The sequence below is a fragment of the Hyperolius riggenbachi genome, chromosome 2 (assembly GCF_040937935.1).
Source record: "Hyperolius riggenbachi isolate aHypRig1 chromosome 2, aHypRig1.pri, whole genome shotgun sequence".
Lineage (NCBI taxonomy): Eukaryota > Metazoa > Chordata > Amphibia > Anura > Hyperoliidae > Hyperolius > Hyperolius riggenbachi.
The window spans coordinates 122210459-122223942 of NC_090647.1; the positions used below are offsets into that span (position 1 = coordinate 122210459).

Consider the following 13484-nt stretch of genomic DNA (forward strand, 5'->3'; position numbering starts at 1 on the left):
ATTCCCCATTTTGTATGCTGCCCTCCTCTATGTGCAATATCATATCTTTTTGCAGGAGCAGTCCTTATTATGTATAGCTCATATGGTATACTGTCTCCACTGTCAGCCCCTTCATCCATGTGCAGCTTACATGTACAGTGGCCCCTCTCTTCCTTGTGTAGTTTTCATGGTGTTCTAGATTTGCAGAGCATTCTTTTACATTTTCTCTTATCGTTCGTTCTTCTTGGTTTATCCTGTGGCGCTTGGTGAACCACGCTTAAATGCATCATAGGAAACTTCCTTTATTCAGATTTTTACATTGTATCAACCGCCTTCATCTTCTTTCCATTAGAATAACCACGGAGATATTCTCGGGGCTGGAGAACACTGGAACACACACAAAACATACTCAGACATCTGTTAATTTTTCAAGGATAACAATGAATTAATGTACTTTTCCAAGAAAAGCAGAGTTAATTTTAGGCAGAAAAGCAATGCGCCAGATGAGATTTTGGTTAGTAACCCACAACTTGAATTTTTGGTTCTTGTCAATGCATTTTATCTTTTAATAAAACAGATTTTGTATTTGTACTATGTGGCCAAGCCCATCACTTTTGCATTCCGTTGTCTAAATGTACATTCTTCTCTAGAAGTGTGCATCATGGGAACTAAACATTAACGTCACATTGAGGCTTAGAGGCAAATGGCAAATCTTGCATATAAAGCATAGCAGTTCAAGCAAGTTTATGTTGTTACCAAATTTTGTTTACTACAGAATGCCTGTATATTATAAAATTTTGGGAGAAAAAATACAGCAGGAAAAGTTCACACAAAGTACACACTGAGATATTGCTGTCACCCAGCAGGGAGCGAGACTTAATTCCTCAAATGACAGTGCATAGCTGATGCTGTGTAGATGTGTCACTAGCCTCTAGGCTAGCAATGTGTGTTTTTGGAAAGAGGGGGGAGGAGGGACAACGAGCAGCACATGACAGAGCAAATTCTCGTGAGTGGGGAGGATAATCTTCTCATTGCTCACTTGCGCATTGGGATCGCTAAAAATCCAGGATTCTCAGCCAATGCAGTCTTTACAGTGGGATGCGAAAGTTTTGGCAACCTTGTTAAACGTCATGAATAATATTCCTGTATAAATCGTTGATTGTTACGATGTCAGTTAAATATATCATATAGGAGACACACACAGTGATATTTGATAAGTGAAATTAAGTTTATTGGATTTACAGAAAGTGTGCAATAATTGTTTAAACAAAATTAGGCAGGTGCATAAATTTGGGCACCACGTAAAAGAAATGAAATCAATATTTAGTATATTATTATTATTTATTATTTAGTATTTATATAGCGCCGACATCTTCCGCAGTGCTGTACAGAGTACAGTCCTAGCCAAAAGTTTTGAGACTGTCAAAAATATTGGAAATTAGAAAAGTTGGTGCGTACGTTTTTATAATAGCAATTTGCATATACTCCAGAATGTTATAAAGAGTGTTCAGATGAATTGCATAGTCCATTTTTGCCATGAAAATTAACTGAATCCCCAAAAAACCTTTCCACTGCATTTCATTGCTGTCATCAAAGAACCTGGTGAGATCATTTTAGTAATCGTCTTGTTAACTCAGGTGAGAATGTTGACAAGCACAAGGCTGGAGATCATTATGTCAGGCTGATTGGGTTAAAATGGCAGACTTGACATGTTAAAAGGAGGGTGATGCTTGAAATCATTGATCTTCCATTGTTAACCATGGTGACCAGCAAAGAAACGCGACCAGCCATCATTGCGTTGCATAAAAATGGCTTTACAGGCAAGGATATTGTGGCTACTAAGATTGCACCTAAATCAACAATTTATAGGATCATCATGAACTTCAAGGAAAGAGGTTCAATTTTTGTTAAGAAGGTTTCAGGGCATCCAAGAAAATCCAGTAAGCACCAGGATTGTCTCCTAAAGAGGATTCAGCTGCGGGATCAGAGTGCAACCAGTGCAGAGGATGCTCACGAATGGCAGCAGATAGGTGTGAACACATCTGTACGCACAGTGAGGCGTAGACTTTTGGAAGATGGCCTGGTGTCAAGAAGGGCAGCAAATAAGCCACTTCTCTCCCAAAAAAAACATCAGGGACAGATTGATCTTCTGTAGAAAGTATGGTGAATGGACTGCTGAGGACTGGGGCAAATTCATATTCACCAATGAAGCCCCTTTCCGATTGTTTGGGGCATCTGGAAAAAGGCTTGTCAGGAGAAGAAAAGGTTAGCACTACCATCAGTCCTTTGTCATGCCAACAGTAAAGGATCCTGAGACTATTCATGTGTGGGGTTGCTTCTCATCCAAGGGAGTGGGCTCACTCACAATTTTGCCAAAAAACACAGCCATGAATAAAGAATGGTACCAAAACACCCTCCAACAGCTTCTTCTTCTAACAATCCAACAACAGTTTGGTGAAGAACAATGCATTTTCCAGCAAGATGGAGCACCGTGTCATAAGGCGAAAGTGATAACTAAGTGGCTCGGGGACCAAAACATTAAAATTTTGGATCCATGGCCTCGAAACTCCCCAGATCTTAATCCCATTGGGAACTTGTAATCATTCCTCAAGAGGCGGGTTGACAAACAAAAACAAACGAATTCTGAGAAACTCAAAGAAGTAATTATGAAAGAATGGGTTGCTATCAGTAAGGATTTGGCCCAGAAGTTGATTGAGAGCATGCCCAGTCGAATTGCAGAGGTCCTGAAAAAGAAGGGCCAACACTGCAAATACCGGCTCTTTGCATAAATCTCATGTAATTGTCAATAACAGCCTTTGAAACGTATGCAGTGCTTACATTTATACTTAAAGAGACACTGAAGCGAAAAAATATATATGATTTAGTGAATTGGTTGTGTACTATGAATAATTACTAGAAGATTAGCAGCAAAGAAAATATTCTCATACTTTTATTTTCAGGTATATAGTGTGTTTTCTAACATTGCATCACTCTATAATATGTGCAGATTACACAACACTCAGCATTCAAAATTAGTCTTTCAGAGCAGACTGTGAAGTAATGAACTCTCCTCTAGCAGAGAAAAAGTAAACAGTTCACTTACAGTTGAGATAATAAAAGTCAGATAACAGCCCTCTCCACGACTAACTTAGTCGGAGAGCTTAATGGCTTGTTTGCATAGAGATAACAACTGGAGTTTCTCAACTCTTCCTGTACTGGAAACAATTACACTGATGTAACTGATCTTAATGTTTTATTTCTTAGCTGTGCTACACATACAAATCATAATATCATCATTTTTTTTCCGCTTCAGTGTCACTTTAAGTACATCACATCAACAACTGAAACAAAGATCTAAAAGCAGTTTAGCAGCAAACTTTGTAAAAACGAATATTTTTGACAGTCTCAAAACTTTTGACCAGGACTGTATATATATTTTCTTGTCATTTAACTGTCCCTCAGAGGGGCTCACAATCTAATCCCTTCCATAGTCTTATGTCTATATATGTATCGTGTAGTGTAGTGCATATATCATAGTCTAGGGCCAATTTTAGGGGTAAGCCAATTAAAGTATCTGGTAAATTTGGAATGTTAGGAGGCGCCCAATTGGAATAATATATAGGTCATCGAATTGAGAGGTTGAGTCTAGGTGGATTCTCTCAGAAGAGATAAAAAAAAAAATTAAAATAAAGTTTCTTTATCGATATGGTAAAATATGATTTCATTTATTAATTGCGAACAGCACTGGGACAACGCGTTTCTCGGCGTAAGCCGCTTCCTTAGGTCCAATGAGTGCCGGCTACACCGCTATGAAAGGTTCAGAGGCGCCTGTGTAGAAAGATACACAGGCGCCTCTGAACCTTTCATAGCGGTGTAGCCGGCACTCATTGGACCTGAGGAAGCGGCTTACGCCGAGAAACGCGTTGTCCCAGTGCTGTTCGCAATTAATAAATGAAATCATATTTTACCATATCGATAAAGAAACTTTATTTTAATTTTTTTTTATCTCTTCTAAGAGAATCCACCTAGACTCAACGTCTCAATTCGATGACCTATATATTATTCCAATTGGGCGCCTCCTAACATTCCAAATTTACCTATCTTATCCTACTTAGTAGGAGTTTTTTCACTCTCTCTCACCAGGAGAGCTGAAAATATCTTTTCATTTTTGGAGTTGCGACCAAGAAGCTACGGAGAAAGGCCGAGTGGAGACGGTATTTCTCCATCTGCATGCACGAGTGGTTGCCTCTTTAGAGCAACCCACCTTTGTGAGTATAGTTTCACTAAAATTCTGTAATTTGAACCTATCAAGAGGGTATTACACCAGATCGGGCTCCCGGTGGCCGGGTGTTTCTTTGTGCTTGTCTTTTGCCAGTTTCTGTATCCAATTAAAGTATCTGTATGTTTTTAGAATGTGGGAAGAAACTGGAGTACCCGGAGGAAACCCACGCAGACACGGTGAGACCATACAAACTCCTTGCAGATGTTGAACTGGCTGGTATTCAAACCGGGGACCCAGCGTTGCAAGGCGAGAGCAATAGCCACTACCCCACGATAGTGGTTAGTGCTCTCCTAGATCCTCCTTTTGCAGAAATTACAGCCTCTAAACACTTCCTGTAGGTTCCAATCAGAATCAGAATCAGAATCACCTTTATTCGCCAAGTGCGGCGGGGACCGCACCCGGAATTTTTTGTGGAGACACGGCAATTGGCATACAACATCGACATGGCACAGATAATGCTACATAGACACAACAGCAATTTTGACAGACAGTACAGCAGTTAGTGTGGATCGGTGATGCAAAATAACAACCTCAACTTCAACCCGGTCCATGGAGTGATTAGGGGATGACAGTTGGGAGAGTGCATGAATTAAGTAGGACAACCGCTTGGGGAAAGAAGGAGTTTTTATGTCTGGTGGTTTTGGTGAGAATGGTCCTATAACGGCGGCCTAATGGGAGGGGGTCGAAGAAGCGGCTGCCCGGGTGAGAGGGGTCTTGAGTGATCCTGTTTGCCCTGGACCTCATTCTGGATGAATGGAGGATGTCCAGGGGTGGCAGGGGTGACCCTATAATCTTTTCAGCAGCGCTGATTACCCTCTGTAGTTTGTGCTTGTCCCTTGCGTTAGCCCCAGAGTACCAGACAATGATGGAGGAGCAAAGGACAGACTCAATGGTGGCAGAGTAGAAGCTGATCATTAGCTCCTGCGGCATTCCGAACTTCCTTAGCTGCCTGAGAAAGAACAGCCTCTGCTGGGCCTTCTTTTGAGTTACGGAGGTGTTCATTTCCCACTTCAGATTGTCTGTGATGGTGGTACCAAGGAACCGAGCGCTGTGTACCCTGGAGACCTCGGTACCGTCAATGGAGACAGGACTGGGGGACGGAGCGTTTCTTCTGAAGTCCACGATTAGTTCTACCGTTTTTGCCGTATTTAAAACGAGTTTATTTTCCTTGCACCACCCGAGGATCCGCTCGATCTCCTTGCGATATTCCTGTTCACCATTTCCGCCTATGAGGCCTAGTATGGTGGTGTCATCCGCGAACTTGATGACCTTGACAGAGTCCGCGGATGAGGTGCAGCTGTTCGTGTACAATGAGAAGAGGATCGGGGACAGCACACACCCTTGCGGGGCACCAGTGTTGGTGATTCTAGGACTGGAATAGCAGCTGCCAATCCTGACTACCTGCGACCTGTCAGTAAGGAAATCTTTGATCCAGGTGCACAGATTCGGGTCGACACCGAGTCTTACCAGGTCGTCATACAGGATGGTCGGACAGATGGTGTTGAAAGCGGAGCTGAAGTCCAGAAGCAGGATCCTGGCGTAGGAGTTGGGTTTGTCCAGATGTTCCATGATGTGAGCTAGACTGATGTTAATAGCATCCTCGACGGACCGTTAGCCCTGTATGCGAATTGCAGGGGGTCCGTTTTGGTGGCGGTGTGCCCCTTTAGATAGGAGAGAACCAGTCTTTCGAAGGTTTTCATGATAATTGGCGTTAAGGCAACCGGTCTGTAGTTGTTTAGATCTGAGGCACCTGGCTTCTTGGGGACCGGTATGATGTTAGCTTTCTTGAAGCAGGAAGGGACCTTGCTCATTGTCAGGGATTTGCTGAAGATTGAAGTCAGGATCAGGGCTAGCTGGCTTGCACAGGTTTTCAGGCAGGTCGGGGATATGCCGTCTGGGCCTGGAGCCTTCCTGGGGTTGAGCTTCTGGAGTTGCAGTAGTACGTCAGCCTCCCGGACGATTACCGGTGTCTGGGGGTCAGTAGCAGCTTGGGGAGATGTGGCGAGAGGCTCCCTGGGTGAGGATAGGAGTACTGGGTCCCCGGAGTGGGTGGGTTGGTGCTCGAACCTGCAATAGAATTTGTTGAGCTCGTCTGCTAGTGCAATGCTAGGAAGAGTGTGTTGGTAAGGGGGCTTGAAATTAGTGGCTGCCCTAAGGCCTTTCCAGACGTCTCGTGGATTGTTGGACTGCAGGTCCTGTCTTAGTTTGTTTGCGTAGTCTCGCTTTGCTACTTTCAGCTCTAGATTCAAGGAGTTCCTGGCTTCCCTGAACTCCTCTGGGGTGCCGGATTTGTGAGCTTCCTCTTTGATTTTCCGTAGGTGGCGTAACCTGCCATCAAACCAGGGTTTATTGTTTGGGAAGACTTTGACGTTCGACGTTGGGATGCAGGTCTCCTAACAGAAGCGGATATAGGAGGTGACATTCTCCGTCCATTCATCTAGGCAGGGAGCTTCCAGGACCGACCAGTCAGTGCTGTCAAAGCAGGCTTGTAGGTGACCCTTGGCTTCCTCAGTCCACTTTTTTACCGTCCTGACAGTCGGCTTTGAGGTTTGAAGGAGCCTTCTGTAGGTTGGGACCAGGTGTATTAGGCAGTGGTCGGAGTTGCCTAGGGCAGCTCGGCGGGTAGCCTTGTACGCATCTTTGAGGACCGTGTAGCAATGGTCTAGAGTGTTTTGGTTCCTGGTAGGGCAGGTGACGTGTTGCTTGTATCGAGGCAGCTCCTGGCGGAGGTTCGCCCTATTAAAGTCCCCTAAGATGATGAAGAGGGAGTCTGGGAGGGAGGTCTCCCACAATGTTATGGTGTCGCTGATAGTGCACAGGGCGTTCTTGGTGTCCGCATCTGGGGGGATGTAGGCACCTGCTAGGACATAGGAGGTGAACTCCCTTGGCGAGTACTGAGGCCTGCAGTTGATAAGTAGAAGCTCAGCATCAGGAGAGCAACTTTTGTGCAAGATGTCTGGATTCTGGATGAAGGTGTTTTGGACCATTCCTCTTTACAAAACATCTCTAGTTCATTCAGGTTTGATGGCTTCTGAGCATGGACAATTCTCTTTAACTCACACCACAGATTTTCAATTATATTCAGGTCTGGGGACTGAGATGGCTATTCCAGAACATACTTGTAACGTTTGCGGAATCGTTTCCGTGGTCAGCGCACCAGACGTGCGCTGACGCGGCGGAAATCCTCCACAAACGTGTAATTGGGAGAACCCAGGTTAGGTGCAATGCACCAGTAGAGGGCAATTCCCACCAGCAGATGGAGCTGTGGAGTGCAGACGAGCACAGCCTCTGCACGCCCACAGATGCCAGATGGGAGTTGTACAGATAAGGCAAAGTAGGGCAAGATGGCCCTCTAAGAGAGAGAGCACAGAGACCGACTAAATGTGTGTTCCCCAATCTAGCCGCCACCCAGCGATGGTGAACACACATCTGCAGAAACAAAAGCGGGAATGCAATCGCAGGAGAGAGGCGATGGCCAGAAGTGACACAAGGCTGAACAGAACAGAGCACGAGAGTAGCAAAGGCACAGCAACAATGAGAAGATAAGGAAAATAACAAACGCTAGCTAAACGCGAACACCGCACTCATTCACAACAGCGAACGCATTTCTGCATGATCACTGCGCGTTAGGCGCCCAATGATAAGCGTGCTACCCTAACTAACCAATGACAGACAAACACGAAATAGAGAACGCTTGCTAAACGGTACCTCACCGAGCCTACAGCAAGCGTTCGTGTCAGACAAGACAGACAAACAGGTGGGGCTGCCAGTAGCAACCGCTGCTCTGGCTAGCACCCCTAAGGCAGAGATACAGAAGGAGGCACTGCCACTACCACTAGGGCAAGTGCGATCCAGACAGATAAACAGAAGGGGCCACCAGTAGCAACTGCTGCTCTGGTTAACACCCCAAAGGCTGAGATACAGAAGGAGGCACTGCCACTACCACTAGGGCAAGTGCGATCCAGACAGATGGAGCAGCCAGCAGAAACCGCAGCTCTGGTCTACACTCCCAGACAGACAGAACGATTTCCTGTCGACCGCCGCTGGTGACAGGACAATCGCAACAGAAGGAGGCACTGCCACTACCACTAGGGCGAGTGCAATCCAGACAGATGAACAGAAGGGGCTACTAGTAGCAACCGCTGCTCTGGTTAGCACCCCCAGACAGACAGAACGATTTCCTGTCGACCGCCATTAGCGACAGGACAATCGCAACACAAAGATTCTACAGGCAAAACAGATAATACAATCTGACTGCACTAGAGGGAATGTCTAGTACAGTCCCAAGAATTACTCTAAGATAATCTTTGACAAACAGGCAAGGCTGACACTCTAGTAGTGTTTATCAGTAACAAACCATGAGGATGACCAGCAAAGGATTCTGGGAGAACATGGTATTTATACTGCCAGCCTTCAAAGGAGGCAAGTAGGCAATTTGCATAATGAATGTATGCAAATTCCACAGCAGCAGAGCAGGTCTGAAACTTGCAAAGCAAAGACAGGTCTCTTTTCCAGAGACCTGCAGCCCTCAGACTTAAGGAATGGTCAAACAGCTGTCTGTCTGTGCAGACAGCTGAGCAGATCATCATTACAGTACATCCCCCCCATCCTCTAGGGATGGATTCCAGACGTCTCTCAAAACTGGCGTTTCCAAAAAACTCTAACTGAAGACTCATGAAGGTCGGGACAGCCCAACAAGGCCCAATTCTAGAGTCAATCCTCCCGAAACCGACCTCGTCGGAAGCAGAAGGCACCGAAACATGCCCATCAGTACTACAAGCCTCAGCGTAACACCAATCAGAACTGTGAATGCCAGAGAAGAAGCCATCGACACCCTCCAGGCAATACCCACCACCTTCCACGGAGCGTCCGAAAATACCAAACCTGCCACAATACCTGTTCAAAGTGTCCCTTTCAACACAAAAAGCCACTGTTGATCCTATCCAGGGTACCAAGCAAAATTTCTCCCGGAATCTCCCAGAACCCTTTGAAGCTCCGCAGAGATCCCAAGAGGCCAGAACGCTCACCAGGCTCACATGGAGAACTACCAAGAACCCCTATGGAACCTATGATTATTCCGGATTCAGAATTACCAGGACACCCATCAAGATCAGGACTTTCAGGGACCACTTCTGGGCATGCAAGCAGGCAGACAATATCAGAACATGTCTCCACCGAGGAAGCATCTGAGCATGCTGGTAACCGAGGCACACTTGGGCTTTCTGGGTCACAGAGCACATCGGGGTACACCAGCACAGGAGAAACCTCGGGACATGTCGGGGAACTGCCAACCTCAGAGTCCGACACGACAAGACCAAAACCAGGATCGGGCAGAAAATCATCACGAGTAGAGGTCACAGGTACTGGTCTTTCAAAAGAAGACTCGGACTCAGACTCAGAAATTTCTGTGACTGTAATATCATCTAACCAAAACTCATCATTGACTACACATGAGTGAAGCTCCACAAGAGCTGCAAAGGTAGTCAGCACAACAGCAATGCCTACTGAAGTGGGCAAAACCTCAGACGGATCTGGGGTGCAGGAGGCATCTCCTAGAAGTTCTGCACCCTTTAGGAGGGACTTGGAAACCTCCAAAACATCAAACAAGACCTCAGAAGTGTCATTTTCCAAGTTTTCTGACAAGGATTCTGAACTATCCATGTTACAGGGCCGAACATTAAATACCTCCTGCGGACAGGGCAGATGTCCCAGGAATGGTTCTACCATATGCTGAGGCTGAATTTCATCATCAAGACAAGGATCATTGACTACACATGAATGAAGCTCCACAAGAGCTGCAAAGGTAGTCAGCATAATAGCAATGCCTACTGAAGTGGGCAAAACCTCAGATGGATCTGGGGGGCAGGAGGCATCTCCTAGAAGTTTTGCACCCTTTAGGAGGGACTTGGAAACCTCCAAAACATCAAACAAGACCTCAGAAGTGTCATTTTCCAAGTTTTCTGACAAGGATTCTGAACAATCCATGTTACAGGGCCGAAGATTAAATACCTCCTGCGGACAGGGCAGATGTCCCAGGAATGGTTCTACTATATGCTGAGAATGAATTTCATCATCAAGACAAGGATACACAGGAATAGCTAGTGAAACTAGCTCTGATTTTCTGAGTTTCGTTTCACTGGAGGCAGAATCCTCCATAGCAGTCAAACCAGACTGCAATTCTAAAATAGCAGAGAAACAGGTGAGAATAGTAGCAATACATAGACGAGCCTCTAGGGTCACTGCAGGAGATTTTATACAAGGCGATATTGACTCATCCAGAGTACAGGGTGGGAAATCATTACTTTCCTCAGTATCAGATTCGCAAAACCAAAGCGCTGTCTCACCCCTAGACTCGGCTAACAATGTCGAATCCGAGGAGACAGAACGCAAAATTTGTGAATCCAAGATCGCTTTAGGTTGCGAAACTGACGCTTCCAAAGCGCAAGCCTCAGCAATCTGTGGAGCGGACTGCAAGGTGTTCAAAGGGTTACTTTTGAGGCTGCATGGTTTAGGAATTTTCTCCATAGCAGGATTATGTGAAAAACAGGCATCAGATCGCACAGATTCAAACTCCAAACAAACAGAAGAGAATTTATCAGAATTCACACAGGTGTCCACAAACGAGGCACACCCATTCATTTCAGGTCGAACAGTGTTTAAATTCACTTGCTTTACCCCAGAAAGGCAGGAATAATCATGTGACAACGGTGTCTCTTTATTGGAATCAATTGGTTGGTGTGTTTGCATTGCAATTCATCCAAAATCGTCTGCCACACACAAATCACCGGATCCACAACACACTCGTCACACTCATCAGAATCAATCAAAATGTACATAGAATCAAGACAAGCATTCAGAATATCTTCGCTTTTTGCAATGTAAAAATCGCAAAAGGCCTTCCAATCAAACTCAAATTCCTCCATCAAAGCTCCCAACTCCCACGGAGCAAATGGAGGTTCAAACAACCCTGTATCAAGATAACATTCATATGGGTTGGACTCAGGAACATGCACAGATTTTTTAACTGCTTTAATATAATGTATGATCCTACCTATAATAGGATCCACAAATGCTTTTGCCTTAGGCAGTGACATCTGAAGCAAATCGAACATTCCCTCTACCCTGGGAATTTCGGTTTGGCTGGTCATCCTGTAACGTTTGCGGAATCGTTTCCGTGGGCAGCGCACCAGACGTGCGCTGACGCAGCGGAAATCCTCCACACGCGTGTAATTGGGAGAACCCAGGTTAGGTGCAATGCACCAGTAGAGGGCAATTCCCACCAGCAGATGGAGCTGTGGAGTGCAGACGAGCACAGCCTCTGCACGCCCACAGATGCCAGATGGGAGTTGTACAGATAAGGCAAAGTAGAGCAAGATATCCCTCTAAGAGAGAGAGCACAGAGACAGACTAAATGTGTGTTCCCCAATCTAGCCGCCACCCAGCGATGGTGAACACACATCTGCAGAAACAAAAGCGGGAATGCAATCGCAGGAGAGAGGCGATTGCCAGAAGTGACACAAGGCTGAACAGAACAGAGCACGAGAGTAGCAAAGGGACAGCAAACAACAATGAGAAGATAAGGAAAATAACAAACGCTAGCTAAACGCGAACACCGCACTCATTCGCAAACAGTGAACGCGTTTCTTCACGATCACCGCGTGTTAGGCGCCCAGTGATAAGCGTGCTACCCTAACTAACCAATGACAGACAAACACGAAATAGAGAACGCGAACGCTTGCTAAACGGTACCTCGCCGAGCCTACAGCAAGCGTTCGTATCAGACAAGGCAGACAAACAGGTGGGGCTGCCAGTAGCAACCGCTGCTCTGGCTAGCACCCCTAAGGCAGAGATACAGAAAGAGGCACTGCCACTACCACTAGGGCAAGTGCGATCCAGACAGATGGAGCAGCCAGCAGAAACCGCAGCTCTGGCCTACACTCCCAGACAGACAGAACGATTTCCTGTCAACCGCCGCTGGTGACAGGACAATCGCAACAGAAGGAGGCACTGCCACTACCACTAGGACGAGTGCGATCCAGACAGATGAACAAAAGGCTACCAGTAGCAACCGCTGCTCTGGTTAGCACCACCAGACAGACAGAACGATTTCCTGTTGACCGCCGCTGGCGACAGGACAATCGCAACACAAAGACTGTACAGGCAAAACAGATAATACAATCTGACTGCACTAGAGGGAATGCCTAGTACAGTCCCAAGAATTACTCTAAGATAATCTTTGACAAACAGGCAAGGCTGACACTCTAGGAGTGTTTATCAGTAACAAACCATGAGGATGACCAGCAAAGGATTCTGGGAGAACATGATATTTATACTGCCAGCCTTCAAAGGAGGCAAGTAGGCAATTTGCATAACGAATGTATGCAAATTCCTCAGCAGCAGAGCAGGTCTGAAACTTGCAAAGCAAAGACAGGTCTCTTTTCCAGAGACCTGCAGCCCTCAGACTTAAGGAATGGTCAAACAGCTGTCTGTCTGTGCAGACAGCTGAGTGGATCATTACAATAGTACTTGTTCCTCTGCATGAATGCCTTAGTGCAGGGGTACCCAACCTTTTTGAGCCCGGGGCCCACTATCCCGACCAAAACTTTCTCCGGGGCCTGCCGGGGGGGGGGCGTGGCTAGTGGCGGTGGTGCCCCCTCTTTTTTCCCAGATTCCACAGTATAGAAAGTATAGTTAGCCCAGTATAGGAAGTACAGTTAGCCCAGAATAGCAAGAACAGTTAGCCCAGAATAGCAAGTATAGTTAGCTCAGTATAGCAAGTATAGTTAGCCCAGTATAGTTAGCCCAGTATAGCTGCCCCAGTGTCACCAGTAGTTAGCCCAGTGTAGCCAGTAGTTAGCCCAGTATAGCTGCCCCAGTGTCGCCAGTAGTTAGCCCAGTGTAGCCAGTAGTTAGCCCAGTATAGCTGCCCCAGTGTCGCCAGTAGTTAGCCCAGTGTAGCCAGTAGTTAGCCCAGTATAGCTGCCCCAGTGTCGCCAGTAGTTAGCCCAGTGTAGCCAGTAGTTAGCCCAGTATAGCTGCCCCAGTGTCGCCAGTAGTTAGCCCAGTGTAGCCAGTAGTTAGCCCAGTATAGCTGCCCCAGTGTCGCCAGTAGTTAGCCCAGTGTAGCCAGTAGTTAGCCCAGGATAGCTGCCCCAGTGTAGCCAGTAGTAAGCCCAGTATAGCTGCCCCAGTGTCGCCAGTAGTTAGCCCAGTGTAGCCAGTA

The 13484-nt window shown here is 46.3% G+C and overlaps 1 long non-coding RNA gene across 1 annotated transcript in view; it reads right to left on the reverse strand.

The window, feature by feature from the left end:
* Nucleotides 1–280: 280 nt before the first annotated feature.
* LOC137544050 (uncharacterized) overlaps nucleotides 281–13484 on the reverse strand; it is a 79192-nt gene continuing 65988 nt past the window's right edge. Inside the window, exon 6 of the long non-coding RNA XR_011025705.1 lies at nucleotides 281–366. This is a non-coding gene — a long non-coding RNA (uncharacterized lncRNA). The remainder of the gene's footprint in view (nucleotides 367–13484) is intronic.